The sequence below is a fragment of the Dermochelys coriacea genome, chromosome 10, assembly GCF_009764565.3.
Source record: "Dermochelys coriacea isolate rDerCor1 chromosome 10, rDerCor1.pri.v4, whole genome shotgun sequence".
In the NCBI taxonomy this organism is placed as follows: domain Eukaryota; kingdom Metazoa; phylum Chordata; order Testudines; family Dermochelyidae; genus Dermochelys; species Dermochelys coriacea.
The window spans coordinates 53,052,479-53,069,803 of record NC_050077.1 but is presented as its reverse complement, the minus strand read 5'-3'; the positions used below and the strand labels follow the sequence as shown (position 1 = coordinate 53,069,803).

The 17,325-nt window shown below is 40.3% G+C and overlaps 1 long non-coding RNA gene and 1 pseudogene across 1 annotated transcript; both read left to right on the top strand.

The window, feature by feature from the left end:
- Positions 1-11,032, top strand: part of LOC119862296 — a 32,445-nt pseudogene extending 21,413 nt beyond the window's left edge.
- A 575-nt stretch (positions 11,033-11,607) lies between these two features.
- Positions 11,608-15,562, top strand: LOC122455399. The gene is made up of 2 exons (XR_006274899.1): positions 11,608-13,505; positions 15,294-15,562. It is a non-coding gene; the product is annotated as an uncharacterized LOC122455399 (long non-coding RNA).
- Positions 15,563-17,325: the final 1,763 nt, after the last annotated feature.

The window sequence follows — 17,325 nt, the reverse complement described above, 5'->3', positions numbered from 1 at the left end:
TGAAACACACACTTCTATGAAAGGTTCCTCTATTTTCCAAGGCTGACTGGAGTATGGGCAGTTGCCATATGGGGTACCATACTTGCTTATGGGTCATGCCAAATGCTGATTCCAGATGATCCAGCAGCTCCACCTCCTTATCTATGTGCTTCGTAGCACAGTGCCTCTTTCTGATAGAGAAAGGCAGATTATTCAGGAGTGGCTAAAAACTCCCCAGATAAATCCTAAAAAGCAGGCATTATTCCAGAGAGCTAAGGCACCCTAGTGGTTTTTGAGATTATCTCTTGGCAATGAATATCTGGCATGGCCATGGATACACATTACATAACTAAACAGGTATTAAGATTGATTCTCTTGTCACTTATGTTAATGTAAAACTGCAGGAACTCCATAACAATCAGTGACTACAGTATGTAAAATCAGTGAGAGAGAAGAATCATGCCCAGGTCAGGGAGTTTTACAGTAAGTATCCCAGCACTTTATGGTTCAGACCTTCTAGTGTTCATCAAGTTTGGGACTAAAGCAGACACTGATCATAGAATCATAGAAGATTAGGGTTGGAAGAGACCTCAGGAGATCATAGAATCATAGAATATCAGGGTTGGAAGGGACCCCAGAAGGTCATCTAGTCCAACCCCCTGCTCAAAGCAGGACCAAGTCCCAGTTAAATCATCCTAGCCAGGGCTTTGTCAAGCCTGACCTTAAAAACCTCTAAGGAAGGAGATTCTACCACCTCCCTAGGTAACGCATTCCAGTGTTTCACCACCCTCTTAGTGAAAAAGTTTTTCCTAATATCCAATCTAAACCTCCCCCATTGCAACTTGAGACCATTACTCCTCGTTCTGTCATCTGCTACCATTGAGAACAGTCTAGAGCCATCCTCTTTGAAACCCCCTTTCAGGTAGTTGAAAGCAGCTATCAAATCCCCCCTCATTCTTCTCTTCTGCAGACTAACTAGATCATCATCAGACTGACTAGATCATCTAGTCCAACCCCCTGCTCAAAGCAGGACCAACCCCAACTGATTGGGAACCTTGGATCGGAAGAGACTAAGCCCACTGGGTAACTTTCACTGAACTCCCCCCATCCATGGCAAATCCTATTTTGTGGGTTTCTCAAGGGCGCCAGCAGCACCTGAACTGTGCAGCATGTTCAGGGTTTCTGACAGCACTGACATTTCAATAGCCTTATGTACCACAAGCTAATGTCAGACACCTTCCTCACTCATTCAGATTCTGACGCCTGTCACTTGTTGGTTGAGGCAGAAGAATAGCCAATGATATCACAAGTACTTTTGGGAAGTATACCATGGCCTAATTCCAGGGGATATCGGTTTTTCATAAGGCATACTATATTTTAGAGTGATTGCCTTGTTGACATAGGGGCGAGTCAGCTCTCTGGAATAATGCCTGCTTCTTAGGATTTATCTGGGGAGTTTTTAGCCACTCCTGAATAATCTGCCTTTCTCTATCTGGGCACTGTGCTAAGAAGCACATAGATAAGGTGTCAGAGTAGCAGCCGTGTTAGTCTGTATTCGCAAAAAGAAAAGGAGTACTTGTGGCACCTTAGAGACTAACAAATTTATTAGAGCATAAGCTTTCGTGAGCTACAGCTCTGAGCTGTAGCTCACGAAAGCTTATGCTCTAATAAATTTGTTAGTCTCTAAGGTGCCACAAGTACTCCTTTTCTTTTTATAGATAAGCTGGTGGAGCTGTCGGACCAGCTGGAATCGGCATTTAGCATGACCCGTAAGCAAGTATGGTACCCCATATGGCAACTACCCCATACTCCAATCAGCCTTGGAAAACAGAGACACCATTCATAGAAGAGTGTGGTTCAGAGTGAACGGAGCAAAGTTGCCAAAGTGTTCCACTGCAAACGTCCCTTGTACTGCAATCCCAACACTCCTTTTGACAATTGCTGCCTGTGCCTATGCTGACCAGCAGTTACTTAGATAGAAAATATTAGAACGGTATTAAGTGGGTTTTTCTTTAAGTGGTTTTGAATTCAAGTTAGCAGCTGGATACTAAGTGGACGGCCAACACAAATATAACCAGCCATCTCTCCTTACACAATTTGGAAACTGCTGGGCTAAATTCTGGATCTTTGGGGTGGCTGTTAGTGTCATTTCTGTTTATAGGTAGTTTTTTTTCACTGGCAACTGCAATGAAATTCTGTGCTCTGTTGCAATTTAGCCTTCCCTCTGATACTAGTTCCATCAGTACCAGTCATCTTGCCATTTCTCTCCTCTTACCTTCCCTAGGCACTTAGATAATCTAATTACCATTCTTTGCAGGAAGCATCATCATTACGACATCCACACCTTTTTACCATATTTCCTTTTATATTTGCTCTAGACATAGTCATACTGTCTTTTTAAAAAATGCAAGCAACTAAAAACAAACCTAAACAAGTTACACAAGAAAGGGTGTGCACTGGCTCTGAACGAGGCTCTTATATTGTGTAGCTGCAGCAGTAGATGAACTGAACTGCATGTAAGCTCACTGGAAGCCTGTCTGAGGGTGGGGCTTGCAGTTTGTTGCTGTGGCATATAACACCTCATCTTGAGAGTGGCAACTGAGGATGTGTGCTGCCTGAAAGAGAGCAGGTCTCCACTGGTGATGGTCTCCTGTCTGAGCTGACCACTTCTATCAGCCTTTATAAAGCCGAACCAGTTGTTTAGCTGAACTGCAGCAGAACTACAATTTGAACATCTACTGCAGTGTCCCATCTAAGTGGCACTAGCAGGGACTGTCTCACTGCATTTAAAGAATTAGAGGTAGGTACTCCTTAAATTGTACAACATGCACCCATTCTAACAGCACATCAGAAATGTCATTAGACTAGTATGCTTTAAGATTCAAGTTACGTGTATTGGAAGTCAAGTGCGGTGTTTACTTCTTATAAATTAAAAAGTCAAAAGCTTTTAAGTGATGGCATTTGTTAAATGCCATTTAGCAGCAGCCAAGTGATTGCTGCCATTTTGGACAAAGAAAAGTCCTTCAACCAAGTTAGTGATTCAGGAAAAGTGACCTAAACTAGAGGCACCTGTCAAGTCGCACCACTACAGAGGAAGGCTCCCTCATTAATTCTTTACATTTGTGATTTTGCTTCAATTCATTTAAAATCGCACTCAGGCTTTTTTTTTTTTTTAAGTCTCCTTCCCTAACTATGAAGTCGGTAGCTGGTTCCTCCTGATGCAGCGTTTAATTCTGCCTCCCTCCGGACCATTAGTGGCTGCTGGCTTTTATGAAAAGCAGCAAGTGATCCTTATCTTACTTTTCCTGTGTTGCAGGTTCCAGTGACCAGTCTTTCCGCTAGGACAGATCTCTCCTCCTGTACAATAGCTGTGTGTATCACAAACTGTTACTGATGTGGTGCTTGGAGAAACTCAGCAAGGCTTCAGAGCCAAACATGTTAGGAAAAGAAGGAGTTTGCTACTGGAATAGAGCCCGGAGGGCAATGGCTGCTTCTCCCAACATCTTAACTCCAGACAGGATTCCAGAATTCTGCATCCCATCCAGATTGATTAGTTCCCACTCTGCAAGGGATCCCAGCTCCTGCATCCAGTCCTATGCAGAGACCAACCTGCACCCTCATTGTGAAACTGTTCATAACCCCAGCACACAGCTGCCACATATCCTCTCCACTGAAATTGCTAATAACTTCATTTCAATGGAAGAAAGCACCAACTCAGACCCACAGTCAGAGGCAGCACTTGCCCTCATCCATTTCCCCAAGGTGCAGACGTCCTATGGATTTTGCACTTTGCTGGAGAGTCCCCATACCAGAAGAAAGGAGAGTATTTTCCACAATGACCCATGCAGTTGTTTTATGTCCTGCCTACTGTTGCTGCCAAGTTCCAGAATCTACCTCAAAGGAGTAGATTCCAGCATCACCAGCTCTACCACCACCAGACTCTCTTCTAGGCATCCACACATGCCAGGACAAGACACTTGTGACTGTGATACTGTTTCCTCCACTGACTCTTCCCCTTTCACCTCTTCACTTCTCAAAAGATTCCTTCCCAGATCCTGCTCTTTATTTACAATCCAGAGCCCAGAGGGACTCCTCTGCAGGACTTTAAATGCAGAAAGCAAATCCAGCATGCTAAGGAAAAACTCCTTATCCACAGATGAAGACAGCTCCACAGACAGCAGCCCCAATCCCAATAGGCGGTCTTTGGCAAGTTTATGTGAGTGCTCAAGCACACAAAGCTCATCCTGGGTCACAGTCACCCATCTTTCCCCAGGATTTTACTAATGTCAGAGAGAGACTTAGAAGTGTGTGTACAGTGTTTCTTGATAGAAGAAGAATCTTGAGACTGTTCTCTGACTACTGTCCTGAAAGCAGAAGGCTGAGACTGTCTGATAAGTGCTGAAGGCTTATATGATGTACTTGTGAAACCTAAAAGGATTAGCTGTTGCATCACCTTCTCTCTTGTGCCAGGGAAAGTTCAGAAACAAAGAAACACTGTTATAAAGAGAAGCAGAAATCCCATCTTTATTGAGGACTTCTTCTTTGATGGTATTTCTAAGGATGATCTTCACAGACAATGAATCAAGATAAAAGCTGTGAATAAAGCATCTATAATGAAAAGAGATAATATTTTAGGTAAAATTGAACTTTGCTTATTGAATATTGTGCCTATCTGAGGAGCACAGAAAAGCAATTCAAGTCTAGTCTATTTTGAGCTAGATACAACAATGCTTCACCGCTGCCGCATGAGTATATATACACATCAATTAATAGTTGCAGTTACCACAATAGGGTCCTAGCTATTAATACTTTAAATGCATCAATGAAAAATTTCATGTAATGTACTCATTTGATACTAAAAGGGATGGCACTTTATTTAACTTAAGGGGAATATTTTACAGGGGTTTTTTTTTTTGCTACCATTTAACCAAGAAAAACTATTTTAATACAGTATATTCAGTGTGGTTGCATGGGTGCCTCATTTTCATGAAGAAATATTTAATTTTTCTTTACCTAGATTTATTTGTAACTGACAGTGAATTTTGACAGTGTAAGGACTGCATCACTGGCCAACATAAGCAAAATGTTTACAGAAGGTCTGTGGTAAGTTGATAATTGTAAATTAAGGCAGAGAACATTTGTGGCACAACTTAATTGCTGTTAACTAGGAAATTGCACCATTGGTGAACTGGTGTATTGACAGTTTTTTAATAACTCCAGAAATCCCAATTTCTTACTTTAAAGTTCATGCTCACGTGATCAAGTGTTTAATGCCACCCTATTTGTACTTAAGATTTATTTGAATATGATACTACCAAGCCTTCAGGCTTCCAGAAAAGGTAATTCCTTCTACCCTGATAGTTTGAGTATGGGTTATAGGGCTCTAGGATCATAGTTTTTATCTATCAGAATGGGAACATGGTCCATTAACTTCATTAGCATGCTTCCAGCAGCATTCTAAGCCTCTTGTTGGAGAAGGCACATAAAACCCTAACACCTGGAGACTTGTCTCTGATGCATCTAGGGGAAAATGGCTTTCAATGACAACCTGGTGGTAGTGAGCTTCTGCCCTGAAGAATGATTTGATTACCCCACCTGATATTTAAGCTTTGTAAATGGCTCCATCCTGGGTCACGAGCCTGAGCCTGACCACCCTTTGTGGCGGTGCACAAAAGTGTGTTAGCATTGGTGGTCTTGACAGCCATAGCAGAAACCACAAAGGCTCTTGCCGTTGCATGTATGAGAACCACCTCAGTAATTAACACCTGCTGGGTTCTCTCAAGATTGACTCTACCATACTGGGGTTAAAAATGAAAGCAACCACCTTTACACAGAGTCAGGGCAAGATACAAGATAGGTAAAAATGAGGGTAATTTACTTCAGAGATGTTGCCCTTGCTGTTAGATAGATAGTGAATAGGTTAGGGCTATAACACAATTGGCCAATCCAATAATTAAATAATTACAGTGAATCCTACTGGTCCATACCAGATTTAATCGAAGTATCTCTTCATTTTCCAATCAGAACCACACCCTTTGGTTACTAGTCCTTCCCCACACTAGGATCCTGAAGACTATAAGCGTTGTCTGTGATGCACGTCTCCGATTTGACCTTCAGACTCTCCCCACAATTTGGCGTCTCTCCTTTTGAACTAGCAGCTGTTGTGGTGCCTAGGCCGAGCTTTCCATCAGGATATTCCATACTTATCCCACATTGTTTTTCACTTAACAGGCTGCTTGTATACCTTTAACTGGGTACTTGCCTTTCCTTCCCTTTTGCAGGGCTGGTATGCACACCCTCCTTCTCTCTCTTCTGGCCAAACAGTTGTCTCTCTCACTTTGCCTCTTTTTGCTCACCCAAAATAGCTCTGCACTAATTCATTCTCAAAGCAATCTAACTGGCCAGGAAGAACAAAGAAAGTTGTCTATCATGTCATCCTCTGATCAGTTCCAAAACTGCAGCCACTCAGCCCCCTGCTGGAAACATTATAATGGTCCTTTCAGTGGTGTACAGGAATATGCAGTACAAGTGATTTTTCTTAGGAGTTGTTATGAGTTAGCTTTTTGTCTTCCTGTTTCCTTTTCTAGCTGCAAATAACTAAGAGATTTCCATCCTATAATTAAAAGAAAAAATGCTGCTCTTGTGTGTAATTGATAGTTTTATTCTCATTGTCTTCTGTTCTCCACCCTGATAGACTCCCACGGGGAGAGAGAAACATCAAATCCATGCTCTATCAAGGAGATCTGAGAACAGACTTAGTTTTGTTCCGGAATTTCTTCATTCCTTCCCATTCAGCCTTGGAGATACACAGACTTACAATAAAAAGCAGTAGGTCTCACCATTATCATACCTTCCTACTCACAGCTTTCACCACCATACATTTCAAATATTCCAACTAGGCAAAACATTAATATCTTATCTTCAAACCCCTGAAACATATGTGGATAAACAATGTGTGTTGTTGAGTTATGAAGATAAATAGTTATGTTCTGCCTAGCTGGAATGTTCAAAGTATATGGTAGTAAGAGATATGAGTGGGCAAAGTTAGACACTGTGCCAATGAGGCAGGAGAAAGTGGCAAGTCCAGTGCATGAGACAAAGGAATACTTTCCTTCAGCCCAGATTCACCATCTTTGTTCGTCGGTCCTTTTGGCTATATTATGACACAAACTGGTTACTGAACACAGCTTAAGGGAATGTATTATCTTGCCTTGCCTCTTTGACATAGCAACTACATGCCACAAAATATTAGGTATCAGAAAGCAAGCTGCTAACACTTTTGAAATAAGCCACTGCACCCACAAAGAACAGAAGCCTGAAAGTCAATCCCTAAATGCATATTATATATGTGAAAACATGTAGATGAACAGGGTGAGGAAGAAAGCTGCACAAAAGTAAAGGCAGATATTTATCTTCATTTCACTAATTCCAGGTCCTCGGCAATATCACATATTTTGACTCAAATGTTATTTCATCTTCCACTCTCAAATTGTTCTGTTTTGCTTTTGGCTTTATTTTATGAATCATTTGATTCCAGTCAAGTAAAGTTCATATTTCCATTATATTGCATCCTACAGTTTCAACAGGAGAGAAAAAGATATATGTTAAGTCAAAGGCCCTGGTGGCAAAAAGAGTAAATAATGTTGAGAGTTTGTTTGGACTCTGCCACATCCCAAAATACAACATACAAAAAATTATTCAGTGGTGGTCTGTGCGTTTAATAATTTTAATAAATAACCCACCTGAGAACAACAGCAAGCATCAGTGTACCCCACAACTTGATCTCAGTTTACAAACCAAAAGAAGCTTTGATATCTTCTGTAACCAAAGCCATTCAATGTCTTGAATGTATCTATTGAAAAAGATGTACAGTGAAAGAAACAAGACACCTGTAAATTCCTTCAGTGTTGCCTGCACTTTATTACAGGAATTTAATAGGCTTTTTGTGTATATACAAAAAAAAAAAAAAAAAAAACAAGCAAAGCTCAGTTATGTATTTAAAGATCTCACCATCTTTCTTTTTTATCACCTTTTAAATCAACACCTGGAGTAAGCCTGCAGCTGCACTGAATAATATAAGTTTACCATCTCAGGTCTTACATGGAAAATCCCTCACGTACTTGTCGAACAAAAGTTCCAGTAGTTTGAAGGTGTAATCATAATAGCCCAGGACATTCCTTCCTGAGCTCGATTAAAAGGTTCTCACAGTAACAGCTACTGCTTTTATTTATTTTTCCAATTCACAATCAGCCAAGATTGTTTCCATTCATGTGATAATAGGTCTCCAAGTTGCCCTTCAAAGTTTATCCTATTTCAAAGTTTATCATATTTCAGTTTCCACAAGGGACAAATAATGTTATCATTGAACCTGTTATAGCTCTGACACTGATCCTGGGTATAGGTCTTACCAGGATTCTCGAGGGCGGGGAGGGTAAACTGTTGTGTGAACATAAGCAACAGTTATCCACAAGTAAGGTATTAGAACATTAGAGCTAGGCATCATCTAAACACCATCTTTGGTTTCACTGAAAACTTCAGTGCTGACCTGAAACATCTGCATTCTAATCATTTACTTTTATATCTACTGAGAACAATTTCTAGGATTGAACACTTCAAGTGAAAAACCTATCTATGACAACTTTCACTCTGCAGGCCTAATTCTTCCCTCATATCTCTATTACTTAGCCTTCTTCAGCTTCCACAAATGAAGCACAGGGTTCAATTACTGGGGCAAGGCTTTTAATTTTGCCCTGAGATGCAAAAATCAATTCTCATCTTACCCCATATGTCATTGAGGTGAACTTTTTTCTCTCAGATCTAAATGGCAGTTGCAGATGCTGTATTCTTCCAAGGCCATCACCTCTTTTATGTCAGAGATGAAATAGTCATCTTGTCCTCTGGACTCTTGGAACTACATTTTCAAATGTGTTAAATAACCTTCAAAGGGGTCTGGTTTTCAGAGAATGCTAAGCATTGACACTCTAAAAGTCTGACCCCTTTTACAGGTCTCGTGTTGTACAGCTGGAAAGAGAGGCACACAGAATCACCAGTCACCTTTGGCTATTTTAGCCTTGCAGGTGGTAAGGCAGAGCCATGAAACCCGGGACTGCTTAAAAAATTTGGATCCCAGCCCTGAAGAAGAGCTCAGTGTGGCTCAAAAGCTCATCTATCTCATCATCAGAAGTTGGTCAAATAAAAGATACTACCTCACCCGCCTTGTCTCTCTAATGTCCTGGGACTGACAGAGCTATACTACGCTGCTTACTAAAAACCAGGGGACAGGTTTCTTGTAATAAACTCTTTGGCAGAAAATTAATCATTATAAGAATGCCAACTTTGGAGCATGTTACTGAAGTGGAGGACAGGAACACTAGATAAATAGAAATAATTTAACTTTTGTCCCTACAGAGCTCCCCTGGGAAGTTGCCAGATACCACATGCAATGCACTGACAATACAACTTCCAGGGCTTAGCTGTATTATTTCCCGTCTACAACTTCTGGAGTTTCACATTTCTCTGCAGATATGTTGTTAACACAACTTGTCACCTTTTGATATAGAAGCTGTTTTGACAACACCACCTTACCCTGGTCTGATGTTGCAATGTGACCAAACCATGGGCTTGTTCAATGTGACTGGAATAGGAATGCTGCTTCTTTGACCAGAAATCTTTATTGTGAACATTCCACATGGAAAGGAATAGCCATACATTATGGACTGAACCATTACAAGACCTAAACCTTACATGAAGAAGTTGATGCTTACACTTTTGCTCTGCACATTTATTGAAAATATTTATCTTGTTCTCACTGCATTTTATAGTCATAGAGCTTGAATCTAGCTACAAATACATCTGAGTCCTCTGCTGGGAGATCTCCATTTAACTAATGGTATCACCTTCCCTGTTGCCTTTAGGACAAGAGTGTAAGGAGTCCTTGATTCTTTTTAGCTGGTAGATCCTCACCTACAATTACTTGAAGGCATTAATTTACTATAACAATAGTGGATCAAATACTATCCTACCACTCTCTCCACATACTGGTTCTCATTAACTATTGTGGCCTTCAGAGCAATTTCCCTCTCTCTTCTTGAGGATGCCTGCTGGTGGCAGGAGAAGGAGAACTACAACTGTAAAGCTTATAGATTCCACCTTCTAGATTATAGCCTGCCCAGGCAGCTACAGTAGTAATGGCAGCTGCCTGATCTAGACTCAGTGATTTGCAAAGGGTGTTTGTGTACTGACCTATACTCATTGAGCCTGTTCTGCAACTCAGTGCAGTTTGGGTCAATAAAAGACTGGTTTATGTATTTAGGTTTCTGCCATAGGCCTGCCTTTCTCTCAAAACCATCAATCTACTGTATACTCAAACTGCGTAGCCTAGAAAGGCAGAAAAGTTTGTGGGTAGGGTCTCCATGTAGAGCCCAGTCTCTTACATTAAGTAAGGAAACACTATTTATGATACTGCATGAAAGTAACGACAGAGAAAAACCAAGGATCTGTTAAAAAAATGGTTGCTCAATAGAAGGTTGAATTAGGCAGTTGAGAAACTAAGAATGAAGAGCTTCTGGTTTCTGTACAGTCAGTTCTTTATTTCTGACAGCACTGACGCATATGTATCAAAAGCAAACAGTGCTGCTGTTGCTATGACAAAAAAGTACTCTCTTAAATATTAAACAAAAACCACACATGAATAAAGGGCTCACATGGTCCATTGCAGGAGTCCATACAAGTATCTTTAATAACCTAGGCCATTTAAAATAAAGGGTTTTGGATAGCTTTCTTTAGGTACACTAATAATCCAAGGCCCTGATTCTGTGCTGTCTTCCTCTAGTTCATATCCCTGCACCTGAGCAATATCCCTCTGCTATGATGAGGCTTTTCATGTAAGTGGGACTGTGCAGTAGTGCAAGGGTTCATCCAGTGGATTCCAACATAGCATCAAGTTCCAAGTGTTCTTTAATATATTTGCAAAAAGGAGTACTTGTGGCACCTTAGAGACTAACAAATTTATTTGAGCATAAGCTTTCGTGAGCTACAGCTCACTTCAATCTCCCCACTGTATTTTCCACTGACTACCTCTAATGAAGTGAGCTGTAGCTCGCAAAAGCTTATGCTCAAATAAATTTGTTAGTCTCTAAGGTGCCGCAAGTGCTCCTTTTCTTTTTGCGAATACAGACTAACACGGCTGCTACTCTAAAACCTTTAATATATTTATTACCTAAAGTATTAGAGTGTGGATTTACGCCACTACACTTGGAAGGACTGATGTAAAACCTAGTTTAATATAACAGAGGGGAAATTAAAACTCCAAATCTGTGGACTTCGTTATTGCCATTTACCCCAAACAAGGATTGTCTGGTGATGTTTGAGAACTTTTAAGAAGTGAACTAATGCATGGACGTTACTGTTTTTAATTGTATCCCCTGCTTTACATAAAGGTTAACAGACAAGTTTTGTAGTTGAAATCCCCTCCTCTATCTACATTTTGATGATGCTACAGGACACTTACCATATGAGAAAGTTATCACCACGCTACTACTTTCATTACCCCTAAATAATTTGTTACCTAAACAGGTGGGCCTGGATGACTCAGCATTTTGGTAGTGGGACAGACGAAGGTATGTTACTGGTTTAAATCAAACCCAGATTAGTAATGACTAAGTTGGTTAATGCTTGTGTACATGCTATTGTTGTTATGCTTAGCACAAACGTCAAGGTCTATTTATGTCATATAGAACTGAATAGCTCCTATGGCTCTTACCTTAGAGAAGGCTCAAGGCAGTGTAGGAAATGCATCGTGCTGTTGCCCATGGTGCCCTTACCTGTGGTCAAATAGCATAAGTCTTCAAGGCTGTCATTCCTACATCTACAACCAGTAATAAATGTAAGAATATGTCAAGGCTGGATATTCTAGTGTTTTGGAGCTGCACCTGTTTATCTCCTTGTGTCCTATTTTCCACACAGATTGGCAAATACTTTTATCTAGTATTCTACCCTTCAGATTTAAGAATTTGTCCCAGTCAGGATTTTGGTTATGACAGTATGGTAGGATTCTTCTGAGCTGGCTGTATGGGGGTAGCACTAAGTCCTTATTTGTGTTTTTAATGTATCCTGTAACTCTAATCCTCCTCTCTTTTTGGGTTGTTTGAAAGAGTGATGATCTGGGCTGGATTTAAATGAAAGAACAGACAGCCCATCAAGCAACGACAACACCACATTACCCCTTGAAGTGAGAAGAGGTTTAAAAAGGTGTTTAGGATTAATGGTACTAAAACCAACCATTTCCTGATAGCCATTTATTCCTTTGGTCTTGGTTTATGGCTGTTTGGAGAGCTCAGCTATTCTGGCATACTTCTTCTGAAACTGGTAACAAACAGCAGGTTGGCCTTGCTTCCACTAAATTTGCTAGCTCCAATGCATTCCTCAGTATCTTGTCTCTTGGGGGAGTGGGACTAAGAGATTAGAGAGAGAGAGACACACCCACCTTTTAGACTAAAAAAGCATGAGATGAAATTGAGTCACTATCTCTGCAAAAAGTGAAGTGAGCTCTTTATGAAGTGAGCTGTAGCTCACGAAAGCTTATGCTCAAATAAATTTGTTAGTCTTTAAGGTGCCACAAGTACTCCTTTTCTTTTTGCGAATACAGACTAATACGGCTGCTACTCTGAAACCTATCTCTGCAAATGAGTCAATGGAACCGCAGTCACTTCCATGGTCAGAGAATTTGGACCAAGAACTGCATCTGAGCACCAATTTCTATTCAATTTACACATAGCTACATCACTGGCCATGTAGGTTCTTCATTGTGTATTCTGATAGAACAAATTACAACTGATTTCCTATGAAGTTTTATAGTAAAAGGACAGAGCCTGTAAGAGTATATATACTTCTTGTGTACCGCCCTCAGTCAATTGCTTTTACCCACAGAGTCAAAATTATGCTGGAAGGAAAATATTGAACAGATGGACATGTTTACTAGTAATCTAAATTGTGTGCAGAAGAACCACTTGCCACATTTCTGGGAATTGGCATAGCCAGAGAAGGATAAAAGCTTATTACAATGAATAACTACATCAGTCAGCTCAATTATAACCAACTTGGTCAGATGATCAGTGAAAAAACAGTCTTTCCTTTTTTTAAATAAATTTCACTTTTTGCTATTATTGTTAGTGAAATGCAAGAGTTGAGTTTAAGATAGAATAGAATATATAGTATAAAATATACTTTGTAAACTGAGGGGTTTTTTTTCCACATTGTTACATCTAGCTACATATAAAAGAATTAGCTTTACCTATCATTAATTTGTTCTCAGATTGGTGCCTTTGAGCACGGCAAGTTGGGTTTGTTACACAAGAACAACCTTTAAGATGTGGCTACTGACCGTAGCTAGCCATACTATAGTCAGCTATAATCTAAGAAAAGTAGGACTCAGACTGGCCACTGTTTGGATGGGAGACCGTAGAAGTAAACCAAAGCACGACAGGAAAAGGTACTGGTGATTAGCAAGTATCTTTCTTCCTACCCAGGTGAGTAATATATCAATTTAAGAGCATGCTGGGTTCTAATTCAGTGGCACTAGGGTGACCAGATGTCCCAGTTTTACAGGGACAGTCCCGATTTTTGGGTCTTTTTCTTATATAGGCTCCTATTACCCCCCACCCCCATCCCAATTTTTCACATTTGCTGTCTGGTCACCTTAAGTGACACTGCTTCCAGATCACTTCCAAATGGTGATCTATCTAAAAGTAGGCATGCACACACACCCCCACAAATCAATTGCTTAATGACCACAATACATGTAGCATCCTGCTGATAGTTATATTCTTGAATATTGATATAGTTGTATTCTATAGTTTTAGTTTAACAGCTCTTTAATGAACTGTTACCATATTGAATGGCTGCCTGTAATGGGGGCCTTCAACCCTGGAACATCCCCATGGCAGCTTGGTGCAGCACTGCAATTATGTCTGCCTCAGTTTCCCCTACTGGCCTTTCAATAAGTCCAATGAGGACTATGTATATTGAACAGTGCCCCTTCAGTTATTTAACCCAAAGGCAGAACATTATACAAATAAACTTCCACTCCAGCATCCCAGCTAGGCAGGAAAGGGGCTGCATTAACTTTAGTCTATCAACCCCACTTCTGTCCAGGCCCCTTAATGCAGAACCCCTTTCAGGAGAAGGGCATCTTGTCCTCATCTGGGAATGAGTCTCTCTGCTTGAGTCAAGGTCCACGGAGAGTTCACACCATAACATTTCTTTGGTCTAGGGTTGCTGCTGCCTGGTAAAGTCTTTCCATTGGGACCAGGTTTCTCTGAAACTTGGCATTCATAGCTCTGTCCTTGGCAGCCTCTCACCCCTGTTCTCTGGGGAGACCCCACTGGGAGTAGTCTCCTAGTCAGTTCCCCTGAGGCATTCTTTCCCTACCTACTTTCTCACTGGGTTTTCTCCTCCCTGAGCTTATATAACCCTTTAAAAGGCCCAGGTATTCCTTAGCTAATTAACTACTCCCCAGATACTTAGGCAATCAATTATCCCAAGATGGATATCTGCTGGCTTATTCTTTTTAGCAGAGCTTGTTACTGAGAGTCTTAAGGGGCCAGCTACTCTTTGGCACTGCCATCTTCACTACATTTCAATAGCTGGCAAAATAGCAATTTGTATGCCGTAGAACTTCAGAGTTATGAACTGACCCATCAACCATACATGGCATTTGGAACCGGAAATACAAAATCAGGCAGCAGCAGAGATAAAAAAATAAAATAAAAAAAAATAAATACAGTACAGTACTGTGTTAAAGGTAAACTACTAAAAATAAAGTAAGGGAAAGTTTAAAAAAAGATTCAACAAGGAAACTTTTCTGTGCTTATTTCATTTAAATTAAGATGGTTAAAAGCAGCTTTTTTCTTCTATCTAGTAAATTTTCAGAGCTGTATTAAGCCAATCTTCAGTTGTAAACTTTTGAAAGAACCACCATAATGTTTTGTTCAGAGTTACAGAACTTTCAGTTACAAACAACTTCCACTCTGAGGTTTTAATAAAAAGAAGGCTAGATTTGTTAGTATTAAATACTATTCATATTTGTTGTGAATCTTGCATTTATATTTGCACATTTTTAGAGGGGTAAACAAGGCAGGGAGATATTGAGGGATGAAGAGTTATGTGGTAGCAAAGTGTTCCTTTCCAGCGAGGCTTTATTTAAGAGACAGAATATTTGGCACATTTATGCAGTGTTAGCAGGACTTTATTTTAACTTGTTCAACGAACACTTTTTATTCAGTAATATATTTGCCTTTCTGCATTGTTTCCAACAGCACTTCACACTTGGTAATTTGATTTGTAGTTTATCCAGCCATCAATCTCACTGGAGATACCACATCAACTGATGAACTTTTTGATCAGATTGGCTAAAAAAAAACCTGCTCTGCTGCCAGGAAAGAATAAAAACATCTTCTCTCATCGGGAAGCAGATCGAAGGCTTCTCTGAAAGCAAAGAAATAACTCCTGAATTGCTCAAGTGAGAAGAAATGTGATGTAATTTATGTAATAAAGGTAATTTGAGAGTTTGCCTCTTCTCTGGAAATTGATCAGGAACTGTGTTTCATTGGGAGTCTGCATTAGATGTGTAATTAGCTATCAGTGTAGAAGAGTGACCACTAACTAGACAGTGTTCAGACTAACTAGAATTTGTAGTAAATAAGCTTTCAAAGAAGTCTGATTTACAGGTTAAAGAAACAATTTAAGTTTTTTTTACAGTTTTATTTAATAATTAACAGTCACCGCCAGTAACAAATGTGTTACTGTACCTTGGGGTCTTTTTCATTCCCGTGGAAAGAGCCCAGTTTGTAAGCTACCCATGTGGCCTGAGAACCAGGGGAACCCAAGCTATCAGCTTCCCTCTCACTCTATGTACTGAGAAGCTAAGACTTTTAATTGGCCCAGAAAGTGGGTTGGGCTGGAGTAAAACCAGGAACAGAGCTAGATCACATGAGAGGCCTATTGATTCAATACATGCAAGTAGTTTATACTGTCAAGGCTTCTATGGACCTATTTCAGAGTAGCAGCCGTGTTAGTCTGTATTCGCAAAAAGAAAAGGAGTACTTGTGGCACCTTAGAGACTAACAAATTTATTTGAGCATAAGCTTTTGTGAGCTACAGCTCACTTCATCGGATGCATCCGATGAAGTGAGCTGTAGCTCACGAAAGCTTATGCTCTAATAAATTTGTTAGTCTCTAAGGTGCCACAAGTACTCCTTTTCTTTTTATGGACCTATTATGCAACTTAAAGCTGCTTCCCCCTCTGGTGGAGGATAGCTGCACTACCAGCCTCACGCGGGGGGCAATCGTTCCCCTTACCTACCACATGATCAACAGCAAATATTTTAGCTGAGTACGAGTTTGACTGCCACCTTCCTCATACTCAAAGAAAAGCAGTACTTGTGGCACCTTAGAGACTAACAAATTTATTAGAGCATAAGCTTTTGTGAGCTACAGCTCACTTCATCGGATGACTCTAGTCCAGTGTGATTTAATTAGCATCCTAAAAAAGGACATGCTGGCTCTTATCAGTTGACTCTTAAGCCATGGTCAATATGTCATGTGTTTAAAGGCCCCCTGGTGGTGTTGCTTGTCCTCTCCACAGTCTGTTTAAATTGTTTTTTGCCAATGTAAACTTCAATCTTTAGCCATTTCCTAACTTACTGTCTCCTGCTCCATTATGACAGCAGAATAATCACTCAACCTAATGTACTTATAATAACTGTATATTGCCTGTTTAAACTGAGACTCTCCAGTGCTTCCAGTTTCTGGGCCTAATAAATGGGGATACGTTCATTTGAACGCCAAGATTTGAAAATTAAGAGGATTAATTTGCACCTGAAGTAGTGGGCTCTAGGCTTCTCTAAGACTGCATTCATAACCAGCTTATTTTGTTTGTTAATGTTAATGTGTCAACTTATTATTTGGGTAAAAGTGTCAGATTTGATGATCCAATATGCTCAGAACAGCCGAGCAGAGCATGTTTCATCAGAGTATCCCATCAGCATGCAAAAGCCCAACTTGGAGAGACTGCCTGCAGAATTCAGAGCAAGGCCACCAGGACAACAGTCAAAATTGGCATTTCTGATTAAAGACTAAATACGGAAGAAGGTTGTCTGTTTTGCTGCTATTTGTGGACAAATTAGCAGGACCAATTGGATACAAAATGTCAAATTATTTCACAGAACATGAATTAGGTGAAGCTTTCTCTGCTTATCTATGCTGGATTTCAACATACTACTGACTTTTCAAGAACCATGTCCTATGGCAGATAGCTCTGCTTCATCCTAATCACTGAAGTCCAAGTCA